The 25413-nt window shown below is 40.5% G+C and overlaps 1 protein-coding gene across 7 annotated transcripts in view; it reads right to left on the bottom strand.

The window, feature by feature from the left end:
• Positions 1-25413, bottom strand: part of Raly (RALY heterogeneous nuclear ribonucleoprotein) — a 100447-nt gene that overhangs the window by 18854 nt on the left and 56180 nt on the right. Inside the window, exon 3 of one of the 7 annotated variants that reach the window (XM_074074578.1) lies at positions 16335-16467. The exons of the other annotated variants lie outside the window; for them this stretch is intronic. The gene's annotated coding sequence lies outside the window, so the exon portion shown is untranslated. The remainder of the gene's footprint in view (positions 1-16334; positions 16468-25413) is intronic. 7 annotated transcript variants of the gene reach the window in all.

Raw genomic sequence — 25413 nt, 5'->3', positions numbered from 1 at the left:
AATGAGAGAAAAGCCTCTCCCAGCAGGACCTTGTGGTCCCCCCCGAGCCTCTTTAGGGAAGATCTTATATAGGCCCCTACCGGCCGTTACAGCAAAAGCCCGCGCAATACATAGCCAATGAGTTTGTAACACCACATACATTTCCAGCCTATCCATTTAAGAGTACATTACTTCTTAGCCTATAGATTCAAAGGTCAGCATTTGCGCGCGCAGTTACATTTAGCAAGCAGGCAGGGCACATCTTGCACGTACATCTGGTCGTCTTTCGCAACCCGCTCACATTCCTCACATTCCATATGCCCCCGTCCTGTTTATCTTATCCTGCACGAGGCATCCTGTACTGGCTTTACTGATTTCTGCTATGGGGATCTGCTGGGGCAAAGGGCACATCTTTTCAATAGGTCTCTTGCTCTGCAATGTAGGAGGCAGACATGACGAAGTCTGGGCACAGTAAGTGCAAGAAGTACAGTCAGTGCTTAATAAATGTTATGAAGAAAATGGTAAAGAATACTGGAGAAAGAGCTGCGTCCCAGGCACCTTTCCTAGCCTGACCCAAATCCCCACCCCACAGACCAACCATCCCCAACTTGATATCCTCCTCCACTCTTTCTATGTTTTTTCAAGGCTTCCCCTAGCTTAAAGCGGAGGTTCTAAAAAAATATTGACATCCTATTCAGCAGACTTTGCTTGACTTGATAAACTATCACCTATGCGCCCCCCGCCCCCACTTTGTGAATTAGTTGTGTAATTGAAACCAAAGTGTCTGCAGCTCCAGAGGTCCCATGCTTAGCAATGAGCTAAGTGGTGAGTTGTGATTGTTCTTTGAGAGGGGGGAGGGTTGGCAGCAAATGTGTTCTTGGAGATTTCTACAGTATCAGATTAGCAGGGACGTTGGTGAGAGTTTATATATCCTAAGGAATACATAGAAAAGGGACTTAGCCAGAATGCTACAGCTAGTGAGTAATAGAGCCAACATTACATCAGGAGTCCCAGACTTTAAGTCCCGGGTTCTTATATTCCATTATTCCTTTGGGCTGGAGATAAGACCCCAGGATATGAGGAGCTGGAAGGGGGAATAGCATCTCAAAAAACTTGCTGTGATGGAGAACACTGGGGGTTGGTTGGGCTGCTTCCCAGGTAAATGTTTTCACCTTTACCTACTGGAAAAACAACTGCTGCATAAAAGCTAGTGCCTTAAGCTAATTAAAACCCACCAGGGAAAAAGACTTTGAAAAGCAATTTACAACTCAAAGAAATGAGCTGGCTGGCTTCTCCAGACCAGTAGGAACAGAAGAAATTTAGCAACACAAATCCTGTTTCCCAGTTAAAATATTTAACCAAGTTTTACAAAACAGAAGCCACTAGTAAAGTGACAAGACATTGCAAAGTTAGAAAAGTCCTGAAAGAAACCTTCACCTCCCTAAATTTTTGGGTAAAGGAGCCCTCCCAACACCCCTCACCAATCCATCACTATATTAAAAAAAAAAAAAAAAAAAGCGCTTCAGAGTGCATTACACATCTCACCTCATTTAACTGTCACAATGGCCTGTATGGATGTGTTTTACACAAGGAAACAGAGAGGCAAATTAATTGGTTAATAGGGCAAAATTGGTTAACAGCCAAAACTGGAACTCAGATCTGTATGACTGTACAAACAGGAATCTGCAGAGGCAAAATTGCATATGCACAGAGATGCCTTGGGTACTAATATCCAGGGCAAGAGTACTTACCCTCAGAGAACGCCACACATTCGCTCCTTGGTCCTTGCCCTCCCACTTTCTATTACAATTCTTCATATTTGCATAGGATTTTAGTGAACAAAGCCACAGTTCAAGTCTGCTAAGGTCTGATCTCTCAAATCTGATGATGAAACCTAATCTGTAATGTGATGGTATTTAGGGGATGGGGCCTGGCAAGATTGAGATTAATATGTGCTTTGTCATCCCCAGATACTGATCACTAATTGCTTAGCTTTCTCCAAAATGGTCCCCAGGGTAATACAAGGGCAGCCAGCAGTGGGGCCTTTGGGAGGTGATTAGGTCATGAGGGTCAAGTCCTCATGGATGGACCTGGTGCCTTTATATATAATACTAGTAGTAGCAGCAGTAGTAGTAATGATGATAATAATGACCCCAGAGAGCTGCCATGCCCTTTGTACCATATGAGGGCAAGGCAAAAAGACAGCTGCCACCAAACTAGTAGGCAGGCCCTCACCAGATACTGAATTTGCTGATGCTTGATTTTGGACTTCTCAGCACCGGAACTTTAAGAAATAATTTTCAGTTGTTTATAAGCCACCCATTTTGTTATAGCAGCATATAAGGACTAAGACAATATCCTTTATCCTAACATTGATAGTCCCATTTTATTCATTTTTTTCAAATCAATAAAAAAAAAAAAAAGCTAAGGATCAGCAAAGTTAAGTAACTTATTTAAGGTCAATCAGCTAGTGAAGGGAGTAGCTAGGGGACTTGTTCGACATGCCACTGTCTCAACAGCTGTCTTAAGCCTCTGGCTCTGTCATGTCATCCTTCAGGCTTCTAATCCTGCCTCTCAGATTAAATCTAGACCCATTCCTCATGAAACAATCATCTCAAAGGAGTAGCTATTGCCTCAGTGCTGTTCAGAGCCTCTGTTTTGGCCGATCTTGCTGGATACCTCTGGCCTTATTCTCCTGCATGGAGATGAAGGTCACAGCAACCTGTGCCAGTCCTCTGCCCTTATATAATCCTGGGGACATATGGGTAGCTTGGAGGGGAAAAGAGCTTATCAGTTATGGAGAAAGTGTTTCTGGAGAAAGCCAAGCAATTAGATAGATCACTGTCCAGGGTCTCCTTGGTCTAGAGGATCCTGATGACTAGGCAGCCAGGGATGGCAGAATATCTATTAATCTCATTAAACTCACCAACCCCCAACTCATCAGCATTGCCCAAATGATAATTACAGGCCAGACAGGACTAATTTCCCAAGAAGTGCTTTTTAGCTCCTGACAATTCCCATTCCCATGAGAAACCCCAGCCCCCAGCTTGCCAAACAAGGAAGGCTCCTAGATGTGTGGAAGTATAAGAGGTGCAGGACAGAAGACTCAGCCTTGGTTTCGCTGTTCTTAATCATGTGACCTGAAACAAGTAATATAACTTCTCTAGGTCTTATCACCCTTATTCTGAAAACAGAAATCATTTCCCTTTCAGATCTGATGTAATCAAATAGGTTAATCAATGTGAAAGTGCTCTGTTGCAGCTGTAACAACTATAAAAGAATACAAGATTATATCTATTCCTATTATTACCCAATTCCTATCCTCTGTACTTATCCTATAAGCATTTCTTGAGTGTTTCCTCTGTGCTGGCCCTGAGGAGATGCTAGGAAAGAGTTCTTATGGGCCTTGTACTTCTCTTGCGTGTTACAAATCCCTCTCTCTAGGAATCTATTTTTTGACTATTTCCTAGTAACAAAGGCAAATGCACATGAAATAGCAAAACCAGCATAGGCTATGGAGTGAGACAGAACTGAGTTCCAAATACAGTCCTATGAGCTACTACCTTAGCTATGCCCCTTAACCTTGCTTGGCCTCAGATTCTTTAACTACAAAACAAGAATTATACCAACCTCCTAGGTTTAGAAATGATATGTATAAAGTGCCCAGTCTAATGACTGGTACCTCTACATATTAAGAAACTAGATGCTATGGTTTGAATATAAAATGGCCAAGAAGGCTCATGTGTTGAAGGCTGAGTCTCCAACTAGTGATGTTACTGAGTGGATCATAAGGATGCTAACCTCATCAATGGATGAATTAATCACTTGAATGGGCCATTAGGAGGCAGGATCTTCTTGGAGAAAAAAGATCACTGAGGGCGTGTCTATGAAGGGCATTTGTCTCTTCTCTTCTCTCTCTCTCTCTCTCTCTCTCTCTGTCTTTCCTCCAGCCACCATGAAATGATTGCTCCACCATACCCTCCTTACCACAGGCCCAGAAACAACAAAGTGATCATGGGGTGAAACCTCTGAAACTGACCCAAAAATCAATCCTTTTTCCCTTAAGTTGACTTACTCAGGTATTCTGTCACAGAAAAGAAATAAAATAACTAACACACTGGATAACCCAAATGCCCTATGAAAGCAGATGAATCTAGCCTGGAACTTTTAGGTCATCTACATTTTAGCCCTGATGGGCTTTACCTATGTCATCTCCCATACTTGTCAGGGGCAGGGAGCCTATGCATGTTCTCTCCCTTGTTCTAGTATCTAGTACCTAGAAATTTCAAATGATACCCTCTCTTCCCCAAGTCTGTCAAAACACTATTGTATGGGGCAAGGAGAGTAAAGAACATTGGTAAGGAGGGGTTTCAGGCTTTGCTCAGCCACTCACTCCTCAAGTGGATCAAGGGGCTCTAGTTCTATACTTTAACATTAGTATTTATATGTGGTAGGCCCTGAAGGGACAAACAAACAGAAAGTGAAGGTAAGGCTGGGCACTTAGTTATCTCTTCCCACAGTATGGTCTGGGTAACATATCCTACCTTCCCTGCATCTTGCACACAAACTCTACCCCTGACTATGGCTTTAGGCTGAGGCTTAGCATCTGTGAGAAGTATCCCTTTCCAGCTGTGAGGAAAGGTAACAAAGAGGTAGTTAGGCCTGTAATTCCCCAAACTAAGTTAAAGGCATGAGCTTACAATTGACTGCCAACCTCATATTTGCAAAGAAATCATCTATAAATCTACCTATTCATCTAATCATAAGTATAAAAATACAAATGCTGAGCTTACGATGGGCCAGGCATTAATTAACAAATGAACCGTTCATTTATTCATTCAGAAATTGGTCTGGAACTTGATCTCAAGCAACTCCCAATCTAGCAGGGAATATCCACCATGTTTACACATGTGCCCAGCATAGAGTCCACTGCTCCACAGAAAGCCTAAGCAAAGCAGTATAGGGAATCAGAGAAAAAGTAAGAACACATAAAAGGGTCTACGAAAAGGGAGTGTTTAAGATGATTTATCACTGGATGGTAACAAAGGCAGAGGTTATTACAAGCAGGCTGAACTGCACACACACAAAAGAATGTGACCCTTTCTTCTCTTTGACCCTCCTCCCCCATCTTCCCATTTCCCTTTCTTCTGCAAGCATAGTAGGGTAGGGCTAGAAAGTTTAAAATAGGAGAATGTCGGCTGGGTGCAGTGGTATACAGCTATAATCCCAGCTACTTGGGAAACAGAGACTGGGAAGATCACAGTTTGAGGTCAGCTAGGGCAAAAATGCTCAAGAGGCCCCCTATAGAAACCAGTAAGCTGGGGTAGTAACACAAATCTATAGTCTTAGCAGGAGGCCTGCTGCACAGGAGGATCTCTGACTGAGGCCAGCCTTGGGCAAAAACCTGACAAAAAATAACTAAAGCAAAAAGAAGGGCTGGGGGTATATGGCTCAAACTGGTAGAACACCTGCATAGCAGGTTCAAGACCCTGAATTCTACCCCCAGTACCACCAAGAGAGAAAAAAAAAAAAAGAGGAGAATGTCTTTGTTGTTGTCTCTCATTCCCTTGATAGATGCATACTTATATTCATCTTAAGGGAGCACACAATTTAATATGCAGCAACTTTAAACGAGATACTTGTTGGAATCTTTACAGGTATAATCCCTCATAATCCTGATCATAACCTAAGGAGATAAGTAGTATTACCTTCACTCTACAGATAAGAAAATTAAGGCTCAGAGAGCTTAAATATTTTATCCACAGTCATATTAAGTGACATGATTAGGATTTACAGACCCCAAGTTTGTCTCATATTAAAGCCTGTACTTTTCCTGCACCTGAGATTGCTCCCACTGATCTCCCACCCATAAGAATAGTCCCAACTTCTTGCTCATGTGTCATAAGACCTTGGATTTTAGTCTAAGTGACCACAAAAGGCCCTTGCAGGGCTAAATGGATAATCATGATACAAGCATTTATCATGTGCCAGGGATCATCCTAAGCCTCTTGCTTTGAGACAGGTGATGATATGCATTGTGACCACTTCAGACATGAGGAAAGTAAGACTTAGTGCTTAGTCCTACTCAATCCAGGGAATGACAAAACTGGGACAAATCTATGTAAGATCAGAGTTGGTCCTCTTAATCTTGACCCAGAATGGCTTTAATGCTGTACCTGCCTGGAGGTGATTATCATCTTCCTATGTCTCTTAACATTTTTGATCCTTGGAGCACAAACTCAAAGGGCCTTCTTGAGGGCACTCACTCAAGTCCAAGAGCCAATCAGCATTTCCTGTGAGCCTGGGGAATGGACCCCTCCCCCTTCCCACACTTTAAAGGGCTGGCTCCTCACAGTGATAATGTGGCAAGATTAGTCACTGCTTGCTGTTGGTTGATTATAGCTATTCTTTTCTGTAAATGAAGTTTAAAAGTCATCAAAGGGTTTGTCAGCTGTGACTTATGAGCCTCTCTCCCACAGAGAAGTTAGGCAGTGACAAATGCCCCTCTCATTCTGCTATCCATTGTAAGTCGGAAGGTGCCATATTCCAATTACTGGAGACCCTGATGCAGCTCTTGGAAAACCCTGCTCCAGACTGTAGCCATTACTCAGGCCTGGCAAGGCTGCCAGCAGGGCTGCCCTAGGCCCAGGCCCTACTGAGTAGGAATAGAATGAGGGTGTTTTCCTGATTTTGTGAGCCCACCACCTTCAACCCTTTCTGTGTATCCCCAGTGGTTTACCCTATTCACATTTCTCAGTACCACATGGGCTATCTTCAAGTATCCAGGATCAAGACTGCCTGAGAGACACTTTGCAGGCATAATCACTGAGAAAAGGCATAACTTTGACCCCTCCACATCTCCAGCCGGTGCAGAGAATCTCCACTTCATGTTAAACGGAGAAACGAGGAGGGCCCCCCGGGGCCGCCAGTGGCCGGCGCCCATACAGCGTGGGAAGACGCGGACCAGGTGAGCTTCGCAGTACCGCGGTACCCCCACAGACAAGCCTGGGCCAGAGCAGCATAGCCCCCTGGACAGACTGACCTCCACCCGGGGAAAAAAAAAGAGAAACTGAGTAATAAGCAATAAGAACAGTTAAGACACGCTGGAAAGAGGGTGGGGCGCCCTGAGCGCTGAAGATTGGGGGAAGGGAACCCTTCCCGGGACTGTAAATAAACAAGCCGGGCGGGCCAGAGAGCCTCTGGCGGGAGCGCGGCGCGTGCCCAGCAACCAGGAGCAGGGAAGCTTGTGAGGGGAGGGAAGACCCACTTCCCACGTGAACTGTAAATAAACACGCAGGCCTGACAACGCGGGGGCAGTGTCACCTTTCCCAGTGCTTGGAACGGGGAAAGCCTGTAGCAGAGGCTCCCGCACAGGAGAACTCTGAGCAAACAAAGCCTCTGGGACCAGGTGAGTGCTAGCTGACCCCAGAGATCTGCATAAATAACGCAGCCAGCTACAGGCTGAGAACAGCAGGCAGGCAAGCCACAGTTGCAGATACCACCCTCAGAACTGTCTCCAGACGCTTTTTTTTCTTTTTCTCCCTACCTTTGATGAGAGAACAACCGAATTACACCTGCAAGCCGAAAAACTTACTGAAACTGTATTGCATTTGAACTGGGGACACTTGGTGGGGCTTTTGTGTGTGTGTGTGTGTGTGTGTGTGTGTGTGAGTGTGTAGTTTTGTTCTACTTTATGCATACCCTTTGATGAGACAACTACAGAACAACATCTGAGGCACCAACTCCAGGACTGGAGATTGAGACGGACACCCAAATTATTAAGACTGAAACTGCATTGCATATAAACTTGGAAGTTTTTTGGTTTGTTTTTTTTTTAATTTTCTATTTTCCATTTTATTTTAATTCATTTTTATATATAGATATTACTTTCATTTACTTATTTTTTATTTTTTTATCTTTGATTTTCAATCCTCTCTCTGTCTCTCTAATGTCTGTTCAGCTTACTGTCGATAAGTACACTAACACTCCCTGTTTATACCTTTGAAACTCTCTTGTCTGATACCTTGTTCTGCTTTCTCCCTCTTGTCTGTATATTTGTTTTCCCCTTTTCTTTAACTTCTTGCTTTCCATCTCAGCTCACTCTTCCATTCTAAATATTACCATTGTTATTATTACAAGCTAGAAAATACTTAATTACACAGAGTACAGGGACAGTAACAACACCAAGGACAATGACAGGAAGACAGAAAAAACAGGGAAACCAGTTTCCCCACAGCAAAAAATTAGTACAGGAACCAGAGGGGAATGAAGAGAACAGAAACTCAGATCCAGGCTCCAACAAAATGAAGATAAACTATGACAAAGGACCCAATGAAGCCCACAAGAATAATTTAAAAGAAGACATACTACAGGTACTCAATGAGAATTTTATAGAGATGATACTGGATAGGGTCAACCAAAATGTACAGGAGACACTCAAGAAATTCCAAGACAATAAAAATAGAGAATTTGAAAAAGCAAAAGAAGAAATAAAGGAAACCATAGAAGCACTGTATAAACACCAAAGTGAAAGAGAGAACACAATGAATAAATGGATAAATGAACTCAGGACAAAAATAGACAACAATAAAGAAGAAAACTGCCAGGATACGGAAAACCTCAGAAAAAAGAACGAAACAGAACTGCAAAACAAAACGGAAGGCCAATCCAGCAGAATAGAACAAACAGAAGACAGAATCTCAGAACTTGAAGATGAAATGGTAATTAAAGGAAAAACCGAAGAACTATTAATTAAACAACTCAAGACCTGTGAAAAGAAAATGCAAGAACTCACTGACTCCATCAAAAGACCAAACTTGAGAATCATGGGCATCGAAGAAGGAGAAGAGGTGCAAGCGAAGGGAATGCGTAATATATTCAACAAAATAATAACGGAAAATTTCCCAAATCTAGAGAAAGATATTCCCATACAAATGCAAGAGGCCTCCAGGACACCAAACAGACCAGATCAAAATAGAACTACTCTACGACATATCATCATTAAAACAACAAGTTCAGAAACTAAGGAAAGAATATTGAAGGCTGTAAGAGAGAAAAAACAAGTAACATACAAAGGTAAACCCATCAAAATCACAGCAGACTTCTCAACAGAAACATTAAAAGCAAGAAGAGCGTGGGGTGAGATCTTCCGGGCACTGAATGAAAATAACTTCAACCCCAGGATACTCTACCCAGCAAAGCTATCATTCAAAATAGATGGAGCAATAAAAGTCTTCCATGATAAGCAGAAACTAAAACAATATGTGACCACAAAGCCACCATTACAAAAGATTCTGCAAGGGATCCTGCACACAGAAAGTGACACCCAACTTAACCATGAAAAGGCAGGCAGCACCAAACCACAGGATAAGAAAAAGCAAGACAGTAGAGAGTAACATCAAGTTAGGTACACACAATCAAACCTTCAAATAACTAGGGCAACTAAATGGCAGGAATCACCACATACCTATCAGTACTAACACTTAATGTTAATGGACTTAATTCACCCATCAAAAGACACCGTTTGACAAAATGGATTAAAAAAGAAGATCCAACAATTTGTTGCTTACAGGAGACTCATCTCACCGACAGAAATAAGCATATGCTTAGGATGAAAGGCTGGAAGAAGATTTACCAAGCCAATGGCCCCCGAAAACAAGCAGGAGTAGCAATACTTATCTCTGACAAAGTAGACTTCAAACCTACATTGATCAAACGAGATAAAGAAGGACATTCCATACTAATAAAAGGGGAAATAGACCAAAAGGAAATAATAACCATCAATCTGTACGCACCCAATGTCAACGCACCCAATTTCATCAAACATACCCTGAAAGATCTAAAAGCATATATAAACGCCAACACAGTGGCTGTGGGAGACTTTAACACTCCACTATCATTAATAGATAGGTCATCCAAACAAAAACTCAATAAAGAAATCCAAGATCTAAAATATGCAATAGATCAAGTGGACCTAATAGATGTCTACAGAACATTTCATCCAACCTCTACACAATATATATTCTTCTCAGCAGCCCATGGAACCTTCTCCAAAATAGATCATATCCTAGGGCACAAAGCAAGCCTCAGCAAATATAAGAAAATAGAAATAATACCGTGCATACTATCTGACCACAATGCAGTAAAAGTAGAACTCAACAACAAAAGTAAAGACAAAAAAGATGCAAACAGCTGGAAACTAAATAACTCATTACTTAATGAAGAGTGGATCATCGATGCAATAAAAGAGGAAATTAAAGTTCCTGAAGTCAATGAAAATGAAAACACAACCTACCGGAACCTATGGGACACAGCTAAGGCAGTCTTGAGAGGAAAGTTTATAGCCATGAGTGCATATATTAAAAAGATTGAAAGATCCCAAATCAATGACCTAATGATACATCTCAAACTCCTAGAAAAACAAGAACAAGCAAATCCCAAAACAAATAGAAGGAGAGAAATAATAAAAATAAGAGCTGAAATCAACGAAATAGAAACCAAAAAAACCATACAAAGAATTAATGAAACAAAAAGTTGGTTCTTTGAAAAAATAAACAAGATCGATAGACCCCTGGCAAACCTGACTAAAATGAGGAGAGAAAAAACCCAAATTAGTAGAATTAGGAATGCAAAAGGGGAGATAACAATACCATGGAAGTCCAGGAAATCATCAGAGACTACTTTGAGAACCTATATTCAAATAAATTTGAAAATCTTAAAGAAATGGACAGATTTCTAGATACATATGATCATCCAAAACTGAACCAAGAGGAAATTAATCACCTGAATAGATCTATAACACAAAATGAAATTGAAGCAGCAATCAAGAGTCTCCCCAAAAAGAAAAGTCCAGGACCTGATGGATTCTCTGCTGAATTCTATCAGACCTTTAAAGAAGAACTGATACCAACCCTCCTTAAACTGTTCCACGAAATAGAAAGAGAAGGAAAACTGCCAAACACATTTTATGAAGCCAGTATTACACTTATCCCAAAACCAGGCAAAGACACCTCCAAAAAGGAGAACTATAGGCCAATCTCCTTTATGAACATTGATGCAAAAATCCTCAACAAAATAATGGCAAACCAAATTCAGCAACACATCAAAAAGATTATTCACCACGACCAAGTAGGCTTCATCCCAGGGATGCAGGGGTGGTTCAACATACGAAAATCAATAAACGTAATAAACCACATTAACAGAAGCAAAGACAAAAACCACTTGATCATCTCAATAGATGCAGAAAAAGCCTCTGATAAGATCCACCATCATTTCATGATAAAAGCTCTAAGAAAACTAGGAATAGAAGGAAAGTTCCTCAACATTATAAAAGCTATATATGACAAACCTACAGCCAGCATTATACTTAACGGAGAAAAATTAAAACCATTCCCTCTAAAATCAGGAACCAGACAAGGATGCCCACTATCTCCACTCCTATTCAACATAGTACTGGAATTCCTAGCCAGAGCAATTAGGCAAGAAGAAGGAATAAAAGGAATACAAATAGGTAAAGAAACTGTCAAAATATCCCTATTTGCAGACGACATGATCCTATACCTTAAAGACCCAAAAAACTCTACTCAGAAGCTTCTAGACATCATCAATAGCTATAGCAAGGTAGCAGGATATAAAATCAACATAGAAAAATCATTAGCATTTCTATACACTAATAATGAACAAACTGAAAAAGAATATATGAAAACAATTCCATTTACGATAGCCTCAAAAAAAATCAAATACCTAGGTGTAAACCTAACAAAAGATGTGAAAGACCTCTACAAGGAAAACTATACACTTCTGAAGAAAGAGATTGAGGAAGAGTATAGAAAGTGGAGAGATCTCCCATGCTCATGGATTGGTAGAATCAACATAGTAAAAATGTCGATACTCCCCAAAGTAATCTACATGTTTAATGCACTTCCCATCAAAATTCCAATGACATTCATTAAAGAGATTGAAAAATCTACTGTGAAATTTATATGGAAACACAAGAGGCCACGAATAGCCAAGGCAATACTCAGTCAAAAGAACAATGCAGGAGGTATCACAATACCTGACTTCAAACTATATTACAAAGCAATAACAATAAAAACAGCATGGTACTGGCACAAAAACAGACATGAAGACCAGTGGAACAGAATAGAAGATCCAGATATGAAGCCACACAACTATAAGCAACTTATCTTTGACAAAGGAGCTAAAAATATAAGATGGAGAAATAGCAGCCTCTTCAACAAAAACTGCTGGGAAAACTGGTTAGCAGTCTGCAAAAAACTGAAACTAGATCCATGTATATCACCCTATACCAAGATTAACTCAAAATGGATCAAGGATCTTAATATCAGACCCCAAACTCTTAAGTTGATACAACAAAGAGTAGGAAATACTCTGGAGTTAGTAGGTATAGGTAAGAACTTTCTCAATGAAACCCCAGCAGCACAGCAACTAAGAGATAGCATAGATAAATGGGACCTCATAAAACTAAAAAGCTTCTGTTCATCAAAAGAAATGGTCTCTAAACTGAAGAGAACACCCACAGAGTGGGAGAAAATATTTGCCAATTATACATCAGACAAAGGACTGATAACCAGAATATACAGAGAACTTAAAAAACTAAATTCTCCCAAAACTAATGAACCAATAAAGAAATGGGCATGTGAACTAAACAGAACTTTCTCAAAAGAAGAAATTCAAATGGCCAGAAAACACATGAAAAAATGCTCACCATCTCTAGCAATAAAGGAAATGCAAATTAAAACCACACTAAGATTCCACCTCACCCCTGTTAGAATAGCCATCATCAGCAACACCACCAACAACAGGTGTTGGCGAGGATGCGGGGAAAAAGGAACCCTCTTACACTGTTGGTGGGAATGTAGACTAGTACAACCACTCTGGAAAAAAATTTGGAGGCTACTTAAAAAGCTGGACATCGATCTACCATTTGATCCAGCAATACCACTCTTGGGGATATACCCAAAAGACTGTTACTCCAGAGGCACCTGCACATCCATGTTTATTGCGGCACTATTCACAAGCCAAGTTATGGAAACAGCCAAGATGTCCCAGCACTGACGAATGGATTAAGAAAATGTGGTATCTATACACAATGGAATTTTATGCAGCCATGAAGAAGAACGAAATGTTATCATTCGCTGGTAAATGGATGGAATTGGAGAACATCATTCTGAGTGAGGTTAGCCTGGCTCAAAAAACCAAAAATCGTATGTTCTCCCTCATATGTGGACATTAGATCAAGGGCAAACACAACAAGGGGACTGGACTATGAGCACATGATAAAAGCGAGAGCATACAAGGGAGGGATGAGGATAGGTAAGACACCTAAAAAACTAGCTAGCATTTGTTGCCCTTAATGCAGAGAAACTAAAGCAGATACCTTAAAGCAACTGAGGCCAATAGGAAAAGGGGAACAGGTACTAGAGAAAAGGTTAGATCAAAAAGAATTAACCTAGAAGGTAACACCCACGCACAGGAAATCAATGTGAGTCAATGCCCTGTATAGCTATCCTTATCTCAACCAGCAAAAACCCTTGTTCCTTCCTATTATTGCTTATACTCTCTCTACAACAAAATTAGAAATAAGGGCAAAATAGTTTCTGCTGGTTATTGAGGGGGGGGAAGAGGGAGGGGGCGGAGTGGGTGGTAAGGGAGGGGGTGGGGGCAGTGGGGAGAAATGAACCAATCCTTGTATGCACATATGAATAATAAAAGAAAAATGAAAAAAAAAAAATAGACTGCCTGAGACAAATAGGCATGAGAAAATATGATCATGTAGCCAGGTGGACTACGTGAGAAATATGATTCTCCAGAGGATGAAATATTTAGATGTTCAAAGAAAGCAGAAACTAAAAGAAGCATCAACAAAACCTCTAATGTAACCAAATGGACTCAGTATTCAATACCCATTGTATGTCAGACTCTGTCATGCTAGATGCTATGGAACTGAAAATGAATAAAATATAGTTCCTGCCATGGAGGGTAGATGAGAAGATTAAGATCCAGAGAAAGTGACTTGTACAAGGTCATGAAATAAATTAGGTCAGACATGGAATTGGAAAGCAGATTTCCACCTCTAGTGATAACAGAAAAAAAATGGAGTGACAAAGGGACCCTGTGTGCCAGGCCCTTTACTTAAAAACATGGCATAAAATGTTTTTAATAAATCAAATCTCACCTGCTCACTTGCAACATGTTTGGCTCTGGCAAATCCCATAACATATCCAAAGTCTCAGAAAAATGGGGATGATAATAAAACTCCAGAGTTGTGGTGAGGATTCGATAACATAATACACATATGGTGCACAGGAGAAGGCATACAGTAAGTACCCAAAATATTACTTACCATCGAATAATCTCTGAAACAACTCTTTGAGGAAGGTATTATTAGTCTAATTCTACCGGGAGGAAGGTTTTGTCATACTAACTAAATAAACCAGTACTTCTCAAAACTATTTGCAGAGAAAGTTTGTTTTTTAAACTTCTAGTCCAATACAACAAAACAAATTACTACAAAAATTTCTAAGTACTTACTCCCAATTTCTATACTTACAATGATCCAGAAACAATTTTCAAACTGACACCCACCCATTCAATGGACTCTACACTTTGAGTAGCAAGGCTTTAAGCTACTCTAGCCCTACTCTGTCAATCTCTATGAAACCAAAGCAAAGAATAGAATAATAATTTCATTTCTTTCAAGTTCTTTAGCTTGATTTCTCTTAGACTTTGGTATGTTTGAACTAATTTGCAAAAATTGTTTTCCTTCCCACTTCTTCTCTCAAGAGAAGAAGACTCCAGCTCTTAACAAGAACTGGAACAACCTTCCTGGGGGGCTTGGGGGCCTGAGAAAAGGGCATATTCCTAAAGAGGCTGGTAATCCTGGTTGTTCTCCCTATACCAGAAGACACAAAAAAACCAGCCAGGAAAGAGAGTAACTTTTCTGTTATTTCTAATGTTCAGTATTGTAACATCGTTGCCTACATTCCGGCCCTCTCTTTCCATCCAGGAGGTTGAAAGTAAAATAGACACTAAATTTATTCCTGAATACTACTGTGTATCTGAAACTATGACTGGCTGGGCAAGTGTTCAAAGGCACAATAGTGTATCTTGAATCTTCCAGGTCCATGGCCAAATTTTCATCATTGTACAAAAACTTCTTACTGTTCTAATTGAGCTTACACAGTGTTATCTTTCAGCATAACCAGAGCTGAGTGATTATGTGACATAGTGTGGAGAAGGGTACAACTTGCTGTGAGTGGGAGTTAATTTAAACATGTGACCTACCATCAAGTGGGAGTCAAAGCCTGATTATTATCATGTGAGAGGTCATGGAATGTGATCAACAGAGTAATCTCTGGAACCAATCTGCTACTGAACTAGCTCTGTGACAAGACCTCTGTGCTTCAGGTATCTCCCCTGTAAAATGGGGATAGCAATACTTACCATGAATTAATAGAGGATAATATAACTTAATTCAAATAAGCATTCAGAACAGTGCCTGGCACATTCGAAAGAATGCAAGTATTAGTTCCTCCTATTGGAATTTTTATTTATGAGTGTAAAAGGGCGGTGACCAGTTCCACTGTAACATTAACACAGAGCTGAACTGTAATCAAGGAAAGAGTACTATCACTGAACAAAAGTGTGTCACCAAAATTCTAGCATTTGGAATCCCAGTTTGAATATGTGAGTGGGCACTCATTGAGTGCTGAATGAGTGAATGAATGAATAAATAAATAAGTACTTGGAGTAAAGTAGCCTACAGAGACCACAAAGAATATACGTTAAGAAGCAGGGCAGAAAGAAGCAGCCCTGTGAACCAAGGTTCCTAGAAAGGCCTTAGTGTACCTTTAGGACACAAAGGCAGACAAGGCTCTCCTGGACAACAGGGCTTCAGGGGCTAATAATGCCAAGAAACTGCTACTTGTTCACTATTCTGTACCTTTTTTGGAACCTCTACATTCTGTGGCTGCTCTCTTCTGAGTAAGACTGCAGAAGTATGTGCCAAGTTAGTGCCCGTCTCCATTTCCCAGCCTGTATAGTGGAAGGAACTCTCTAAAGAAGACAGAGGAGGGAGGCTTAACCACAATCACACAACACGTTTTACCCCAAGTTAAAATAGTAAAAGGGGAACTTATTAGCTTTAGATTCCTCCATACCTATGGAGCCCTGGACCCTGAATCCCACCTCTATCAGCTATCTGATCCTGGGAAGTTACTTCATTTCTCTGAATTCAAGATTCCTTATCTGTAAAATGGGGATAAAAATCCCTGCCACGCCCACTTTACAGCACACTTAATGTGAAGGCCAAAGAAGATAACATGCTCTATTACCTGATATGTGCTACACAGATGTGGGTAAGAATGTTCTCTGGGATGGAAAGCTGCTGCAGATCTTCCTAGATAGAGGCACCAGGCAGGCAGCCAATCATCTAGAAACGAGGGCTGGATGGTGCACAAGTTGGCACTGCAACCAAATACAGTGCCCCCAAGACAGTTGGTTAAAATCCCTTCATGGAGAATATTCTTCTCATTACAACAATCCTTTTCCTTAAAAATACCAAATGCCAGCCCTCACAACCCCACAAAGGATTGATCCTAAAGACATCATTTGCTTTAGCATATATATATTTTCCACATTCAGCCAGGGGGCAGGGAAAGCTGACCTCTCTCTAGGGTATTGATCCAAGTATAACTTAGGGCTTTGCTATAATTTAAAAGCTGAATGTTTCTAAACACTTGACCTATGTGCTAAAGGCTTGGTTTGAGGATAACACTATTGGGAGGTGGTAGAAACTGAGAGGTGGTATTGGTGGAATATCCTTGTATCACTGGAAGTGTCCCCTCAAGAGGAATTGTGGGACTCTGTTCTTTTCCTCCCTTTCTGCTCCCTGGCTCAGGATGTGAGCAGATTTTTTTTCTACCGTGTACTCTTACCATAGTGCCACAGGCCCAAAGGAGCAGGGCAACCAATCATGAACTGGTACTTCCAAAACTGTGATCCAAAATAAACCTTTTCTTTTTGTAAGTAAATTTGTTTTTACATGCCTCATTATTATGATGGAAAACTGACTAACACAGGCTCTAAGCATCATCCCAGTGTCACATATTTGGTACAAAGGGGACTACTGAGAACAATACTAGTCACAACTATTCTGTCTTTATTTCTCTTATAAAAACATTAACTCAACAAATTACAGGTAGCATCTGCCTTTTATGTGATCAAACAACATACCCCTGCCACTTCCTGTTTAAAACCCTTTAGTGGCTTCCCATTACCAAAAAAATTAAAATCCCCCTTCTTTTTTTTTTTTGCAGTACTGGGGTTTGAACTCAAGCAAGTGCCCCACTATTTGAACCATTCATCAGCCCTTGAAATTCAAATCCTTAATGCTTATAAGCCCCTTCACAAGTTAAGATTACCAAATTCATGCCCACAATCCTGAGTGGTTTTAAGTCACACTCACTTTATGAATGAGTAAACCCTCGTGTAGAGGCAAAGTCAGTTGCTCAATGTAACATACTGAACAAGTCAGTATTAACTGGGCTCCTCCTGAAAGAATAGGCATCATACTCGAAAGTTCAGGCTCAAATTCAAAACCACCTTGTCTTGGATTAGTCTATGAGGGGCAGATACGGGGACAGGACACTATATGGCTCAGGTGAGCCTTTTCTTTCATAGCTTAGACACTGTGCCTTGTTTGAGACTGCCAACCTGACCCTTCCTGTTCCCACAGATGCAGCATCATTGATAAACTTGGTTTAATGACCAAACTGTCTATTTGCACATGATATGGTATACATTTTTATACCTAAGTTGAAGAGCCCCTGCTGCCACAAGCATCAAATAAAAGCCAACCAATGAACCACTACAACTTAGTCACAGTCAGCCCCCAAAATGATACCCACAGCATATGCAATACCTAATGGACTTCGAAACTACTCAAATCAACTGATCAAGTCAGAAGCAGATTTGTTATCTATGGTCTTTTTTTCTCTTATGTCTTAGAATTATCTCTTTCTGGCCCTCTTTTCCCTCAAAAAAGGAGACATTACACTAAAGAGGCTTTTACATTGCAGTAGCTGGTTTAAAAAAAAAGTTTCCTCCAAACTGAAAGGAGGCAAGAGCATGGGCTTTGAACATGCAGACAGATAGATGGGGACACACATGCAAAGTCATTCAACAAGCCCTGATGATTTGGCCTCTTTTAGAATGTAGCCCTCTCTTCTCCGTTCTTTCTACATTTAAATTCATACTCTACTGTCACTAGAGTAATATCACATCACTCCCTTGCTTAAAACTAAACAAAGATCAGAAGTTTGCTTTATTATTTTGAAATGTTTAAACAACATGACTTGCATTACTTAGTGCTTATGTGAAATTACCATGCAAAATCACCTAAACCTCCATTCTTATTGAGTATCACTACCGTTAGTATCTTGTCAGTATTTCCTGCCAGGACTTTTTGTTTTTTAACATAGTTGGGTCATTCATTCAATTTAATAACCTGTTTTTTTCTTTTTACTGAGTCAGGATCTCATTGTGAAGCCCAGGCTGGTCTCAAACTCACAATCCTCCTGTCAGCTTCCCAAGTGCTGGGATTATAGACATGAACTAGCATGCCCAGTATAACCTATTTTTTCAACTTGCATGTTATACATTTATTATATCTGACCTTATTGCTGCATAGTTTCCAATAAGCATCATTTTTTTTATAACTACTTCTGTTTTGTTTTGTTTTTTGAGACAGGGATGGTCTTTTACTCACAATTTTCCTGCCTTAGCCTCTCAAGTGCTGAGATTATAGGCATGTACCACCACACCCAGCGTAAATACTGTTTTAATAGCTCAAGGTTTTTCCTGAGTGGATTTATCATAGTTTATACTGGTGGTCATTTCAGCCTTTTCCAATTTCTCACTATCATAAATAACAGCATCTGAAAGAAAACTTACATGAGATACTGGATTATTTCCTAAACACAGAGACCCAGAAGTAGAATTATTGGTCAAAATAAAAAGTGTATAAACACTTTTATAACTCTTGAGAAATATATCTCCTAACTGCTTTCCAAAAGGGCTACACCAATTTATATTGCTATCTCCAATGAATGCCACTTTCATTGCAACCTAACAGTGTCATGTATTATCATATTATATGCAGGGGATAAATTAATAGGTGAAAAAAAAAAACAAATCCTCATTGTTATTCTTTTATATGTGAAGATGAATCTTCTCCTGTGCTTATTTACTCTAGTTTTGACTCTATGGAATTTTGAATGCCACAAAGAAGTTATTGTAGATTCCTAGACAGAGGAATAATATGCTGAAAAAGTTTATTTACTCATTTACTGAGCACCTATTACTGCCAGACACTGTAGAAAGTACAGGAGTGAATGGGTACAATCTTTGTTCTAGAGGAAATCACAGTCCAATGGTGGAGACCTCAGGAAAAGGAAACCCATGATTCATTTTAATAAAGGCATCACTTACACAAGGGGGGAGAGGACACAGTCACAGAAGGAGTCATTCAACAAGTTCCCATTTTTTGCTGGGCACCCATGGCTCCCACCTGTAATCCTAGCTACTCAGAGATCAGGAGAATGGTGGTTCAAAGCCAGCTTGCACAAATAGTTCTCAAGATCCTATCTTGAAAATGTTCAACACAAAAAAGGGCTGGTGGAGTGACTTAAGCGGTAGAGTGCCTGCCTAGCAAGCATGAGGCCCAGGGTTCAAATCCTAATAACACACACACAAAAAAAAGTTCCCATTTTGTCTGGAGGGACAAGAAGTTAGCCCCCACTCAGGTGAGAGACAGAACATTTAGGGGAAAGGAAACAGCATAAACAAAGTTATGGAAGACTGGCAAAGTTTTCATACTCAGTGAATAAATAATATGTACTATGGTTTAGCCAGTGTCGTAAGATGTAAGAATGCATGCTGCAGGAGATGACACCAGAGCTAGACAGTAGCAGATCAGGAGGATTCCTATATCATAACCACACAGTGCTCAGTAAGGAGGTAGTAAGTCTCTATTCAACACAAGCAGAGTATCCTGTCTTTTATATTCTTTTTTTCATGTGTTAGGTCTTCTCCTGAACAAGCAGCAATAGAGCTTTGGGGGTATTTTTCACATCCTAGCACATTGTTAGGTACATGGCAGGAACTCCAATAATGCTCATGGGTGGATTAATAGTAAGTAGTTCATGCAATAATGCATATACCATATTCAATAAGCCCTGGCTGGCCTTGCATAGCCCCTGACAATCTCAGCAGGCACTCAGTCACTGCTTCTCTTGGCAGATGTCTTGCCGAAGAAAGCTGCCTCCTCCTCCTTGCTCTTTCTGCCAAATAAAAAAAAGTGCCAGGGTATAAGAAGCTACAAGGTATATGATAACTAAAGAGCACATCAGGTAGCTTGGAAGGAGGACTGTGGGGGTGGAAGTGTGGACACATAAATCCTTCCCCATACTACCTTCCTCAAGCCAAGAACTCCCTCATCATAAAAATAAGATTTTTCTTCCAACTGAGCATATGAAAAGTCTCTTTTAAGGTGCTGATCTTCTCTCAGGTGTTACTATTTTTCTACATTAGTAATAGCTGTCTTAATGATTAAAAGGATAATAGCAGAATTATTATTTTAACAATTAATGTAATAGCAAAGCATTTTTGCCTTGCTAGTTGTAGTATGAGCCATGAGCAATAGGGTCTAATGTGCTGGCTAAGATCCATCTGAGAAGATTAGATCTGTTTCAGTATCATCTCTCCTTCTAGCCTGACTGAATTTCTGGACAGGAGGGACCATCATCTATTTTATCTCAGCATCCTCACTGCCTTTCAGGATAGGCCCTTAGGAGCCTGGAGTGGTTATTCAGGGAGTAGGTACTCAACTGAACTTGGCTGTGCCATGTACCACAGCCCCCACCCCTGCATTTGAGGAAAAAAGAAGCAGGCTGCACGGACACTAAAGCCAGGAGAGACTAGGGAGTTAGGAAAGAGACATCTTTTTCAGGGGCTCAATCCATCACAGCCTTTAGGAAAGACTATTTTGTAATACAAATGATTGTTATAATTTATTAATTGCTTATTATATTGTAGATGCATTCTAAGAATTTAACTTCTCATCCTTACAACAATCTGGGGACCCTTTTCTTATTATTATTTTGTTTGTTTTTGAGGAAAGATCTCTCTTACCCAGACTGGTCTTTAAACTCCTAGGTTCAAATGGTCCTCCCATCTCACCCTCTCAAGAAGCTAAGACTACAAGATGTATGCCACCATACCTGGCTTGGGGTCCTTTAAGAAGAATAACCCTGGAGCCAGATCAACTGGGTTCAAATCTCAGCTCTATCATGTATCAGCTGCATGGTCCTGAACAAATAATTTAACCCCTCTATGCCTTAGTTTTCTTATTAGTAAAGTGAGAATGACATTACAGAACCTTCCCCATAGGTTGTTGTGAGAATTCAATGAGATAATGTACTAGTAGCAAGTTAACTGCTCAGGAATTTTCTAAATGAAAATGATATTACAATTGCCCCATTTAATAGATACATTCAATCTTAACATTGGGTAAGGTTAAAGAAAAAGTTTCATCAATAAAGCAGGACTGGAACCAATTTCAGATCTGGTGACGGAGACTGAGGTCAGGAGTTTTCTGAGTACAAATCCCTTGATGAAAATTCTTCAAAAAAAGCCTTTGTTTCCTACCCCCAAGCAGATCTAGTCACTCTGTCCTCAGGATACTGATATCCTCTACAAGCCCTGGCTGCAACATCTACTGCACTTTGTGTTCATACATCTGTCTACCTCCATTCAATTTTCTGAACTTTTTGAAGGTACAGACTTTTATTAATCTCTGCAATTCCAACCTCTAGCACTCTCCTACAATCAGTAGATGCTTAATGAATTTCTGTTAACAAACAGATGAAAGACTCCTAGGTGGGTCCTGTTTCAGTAAATGGTTTCTCAGGTTTCCTGATACAACTCCTCAACAATGAACACTCACCTCTGTCTCTCTCTCTCTGCTTTAGCCAAGTTCCTCATCTATCAGCAGAGTAGAAGGAAAGGAAAGACAGTGATGAGAGAGAAAGGCAGGGGCAGAGCAAAAAGCTGGGGTATAACTGGTCACTATGCTATAGGGAACAGAGGCAATGAGAGCAGTTGAGACTGTAGTTCAGATCGCTAGTTCTGTGAAAGAGAAGACGAACAAGATCCTCACCAAGCACAGAGCAGCAAAAGCTAGAAAATGCCATCCCTGTCAGCAACCAACAGAGAAGGTAAGTCTGAGGACATGGCTCAAGAGAGGGTAGGACTAACAAGCACAAGGTCCTGAATTCAATCCCTAGTACTGCAGGGGGAGGGAGAAGAAGGGAAAGGAGAGAGAAGAGGGGAGAGGAGGGGGGAAAGGGAGGAGAAGGGAGAGGCAAAGGGAGAGACAGTGACCTAGCCCTTCTTTTCTGTATTATCTATCTGATGACCTAAGATGAGCCAAATGTTGGGATCCACTATGCTGACTTACTGAAACTAAATACTGAGTGAAGTATTAGAAGACTTGAAGTTCATTCCTGAGACTGTATTAAATTTTCAATTAGTAAATATTTCTTGAACATCTACTATATGTCAGGCTCATACTAGGTACCAAAAATATAACAAGGAACCTATCACCAACTTGCTGTCAGGCCTCAGGTAAGTGACTACTCTTCTCCCAGCCTTAATGTCCTTATATGACACATGAAAGATAAAACTCACAGTACTGTTTTAAATATAAGATATGCTTTGAAGAGTCTACTGTATGACTTTGCAAATTAAAGGTTTTTTTGGTGTTTTTTTTAACTAGATCTAGTAAATATGTAGGTATCTTGATACCTAGAAGGCTTAGTAAAATGCAGTGACAGCTCCTACTAAATGCCAAGGACAACTCCCTCTGCCAGGAGCTGGAAAGAAAGCTCACAGCAAGTACGTGGTAGAGATAATGACAGAAGAGCAAAAATTTGACATATTCTCTTCAAATGACTTTCTGGAATTTTTTCCATAATTTCTTTCTCACAGGAAGTTGCACCATGAACCCACCCCCAGATCTGCTCCCCTATCCCCCTCCCCCAATGCAATCCAAGCATCTTGCAGCAAGATCAGAGTTCAGCTTTATGGGTTAAAGACGCATTTCCAGAAACTGAGCTAATAACCTCACCCTCGGTCCTTCAACTGTTTGGAAATACTCGGTGGCCATTAAGTCTGCTATTTCCTCATTTTCCTGCTTACTGGAACAAACACATCAAAACAAAAAGCTTGATGTTCTAACAATGCACTCTGATTAGTAGTTTGAGAATTGTCTGTAATTTTAGGATTTGCTGGTTAGAAAATGATGCAGTACAAATAATGGTGTAATCCAAAATTGAGTCAAGCACCCTAAGCTTTATACTTAGTTGTATAAGCTCAGTTACAGACCGTACTTGCCTCACCTAGAAAAAGAAAGAATGAGACCAGATCAACATTGTACACACTTTTCCATGTAACACCAGTGTTCTTTGAAGTATTAATGACAGCTCCTGAGAAAAAGGCTGAGATCAAATAAGAACAGGAAACCTGGCATATTCTAACTCCCCAAGTATCCTCAACCACCCCCAAGAATCACATGCTCACTCAGTAAGCTGTAAATTAACAGTAAAGAAACATACTTACCATTATTCAGTCTAACTTCTTCCAAACTACTAACATCTCTTCTGAACACACAGTTTGCGGAAAATATATTGGAACAGATTTCTAGGGCTCCTACCAGCTCTAACCTACTATGATTTGCACTGAAAGTACCTCGTCAAATGTTTGCAGCAACCCTGCTTCCCTCTAATCCAGTTAACTCAGGGAGGCACTCTAACTATAATCTGGTTAATAGGAATTAACTATATCTATTTTATTTTACTGAAGTGAGAATACCAATTTTCAAAGACTTCAAAAAACAATACACTTAAAAGCACTGAGATGGGAAACCTACAGTTACTGAGCTCCTAATACTTGTTTTGTATTTTACCAGCATTTTCTGGCAAAGTATAAATGATACATTATTATAATTTAATCCTCAGACAAATAACCTTAAGTAGATACTGCTATCTTTGCTGAGGTTCAGCAAGCTAAGTAACTTGCCCAGGATTACACAGCTAGCAAGCAGTGAGTGCCAGATTTCAACCTACAATTACTTGTCTTCCAAATCTTAATTATGTTTAGGCTCTGCCACCATGATTATCAAATGGTCAGTAGTCCTCCCCAACCTTCCCCGGGCTTTCATCATTGCAAACGTCAAATAAAAATAGAAATCCTTGCATTGCTTCCCTCACAGAATTGCTCTATGGCTCAAAGGCAGTTACCAGGTATGAAAAGGCTCTATAATGCTTAGTTACAAATATTATGAACATCTGCAACTTTTCATGATTTATAAGGTTCTTGCAGGGTTCCTAGTAATCCTCTCTCAAAACAAGCTTCCTTAAATTTTTCCAGTTAGGACTTTGGATAAAGAGGAAACATCAACTTCTCTCAATACTGATTACTCTTTAGGCTTTAGGCTACTTGGCAGAATCACACTAAGCAAATCTGCTTCTTAAAAACAGCAATAGGTAGGAGCCTGGGAGGAGGCCTACAGCCCTACTGATCAACATAGAGGAGCTGCCACACTGGCTGTGGGACCATACTCCTTAACCTCAATCTTGGAACATGCTGAGGAAATAGGTACAAAGGGTCAATGGAGAAAGCAGATCCCAGCAACCCTTGTATGAAGTCTGTCCGGGGTCAACAATTTGGCACAGGGAGAGAGAATGAACACAGGGAGTGGTGATTGGAGATGGGAAATGGAACTGGACTGGCCAGTTTCACTTTGCTCTGGGAAGGAGAATACCTGAGCAGAAGCACAGGCACAAAAACAGCAGTAGTTTGATATAGGGCTCTCAACTCATTCTCTAACTCTGCCTGAGATCACACCCTGATGATCTGCTGTGGCCATCTGTTCTTCCCCAGTGTCTAATGGACTAAGGCCAAAACAGCAAAGCATCCTTGCTGAGGACAGAGAAGAAGGTAACCCAAGTCTAGGTTCTTAAAGAAGACATCGGTTTGAGCCAAACTAGAGGCTGTCTTATATAACAAAGTTCTGGCACATGGGATACATTCAAGAACTGTCTGAACTAGGAATAAAAGGAGTCCATATTCTATGACCAGTTTTGGAGCACCTGTTTGGTGTCAGGGCCCTAAATTCCAGTCTGGCTCTGACACAAATAATCCATTGACTGGACTACTTATCAGTGCCCATCAGTAAGTCATGCTGCGAGGAGTAGCCAATGGGATAATGACTGAGACAGTACTCTATAAAGAACATAAGATGGAATACCGAAGCTGAAAGAACACTGGAGCACATGATGTAAAAATTCAGGG

The sequence above is a fragment of the Castor canadensis genome, chromosome 5 (genome assembly GCF_047511655.1).
Source record: "Castor canadensis chromosome 5, mCasCan1.hap1v2, whole genome shotgun sequence".
NCBI classification, from domain to species: Eukaryota; Metazoa; Chordata; class Mammalia; order Rodentia; family Castoridae; genus Castor; species Castor canadensis.
This window is presented reverse-complemented; position numbering and strand designations above follow the sequence as displayed.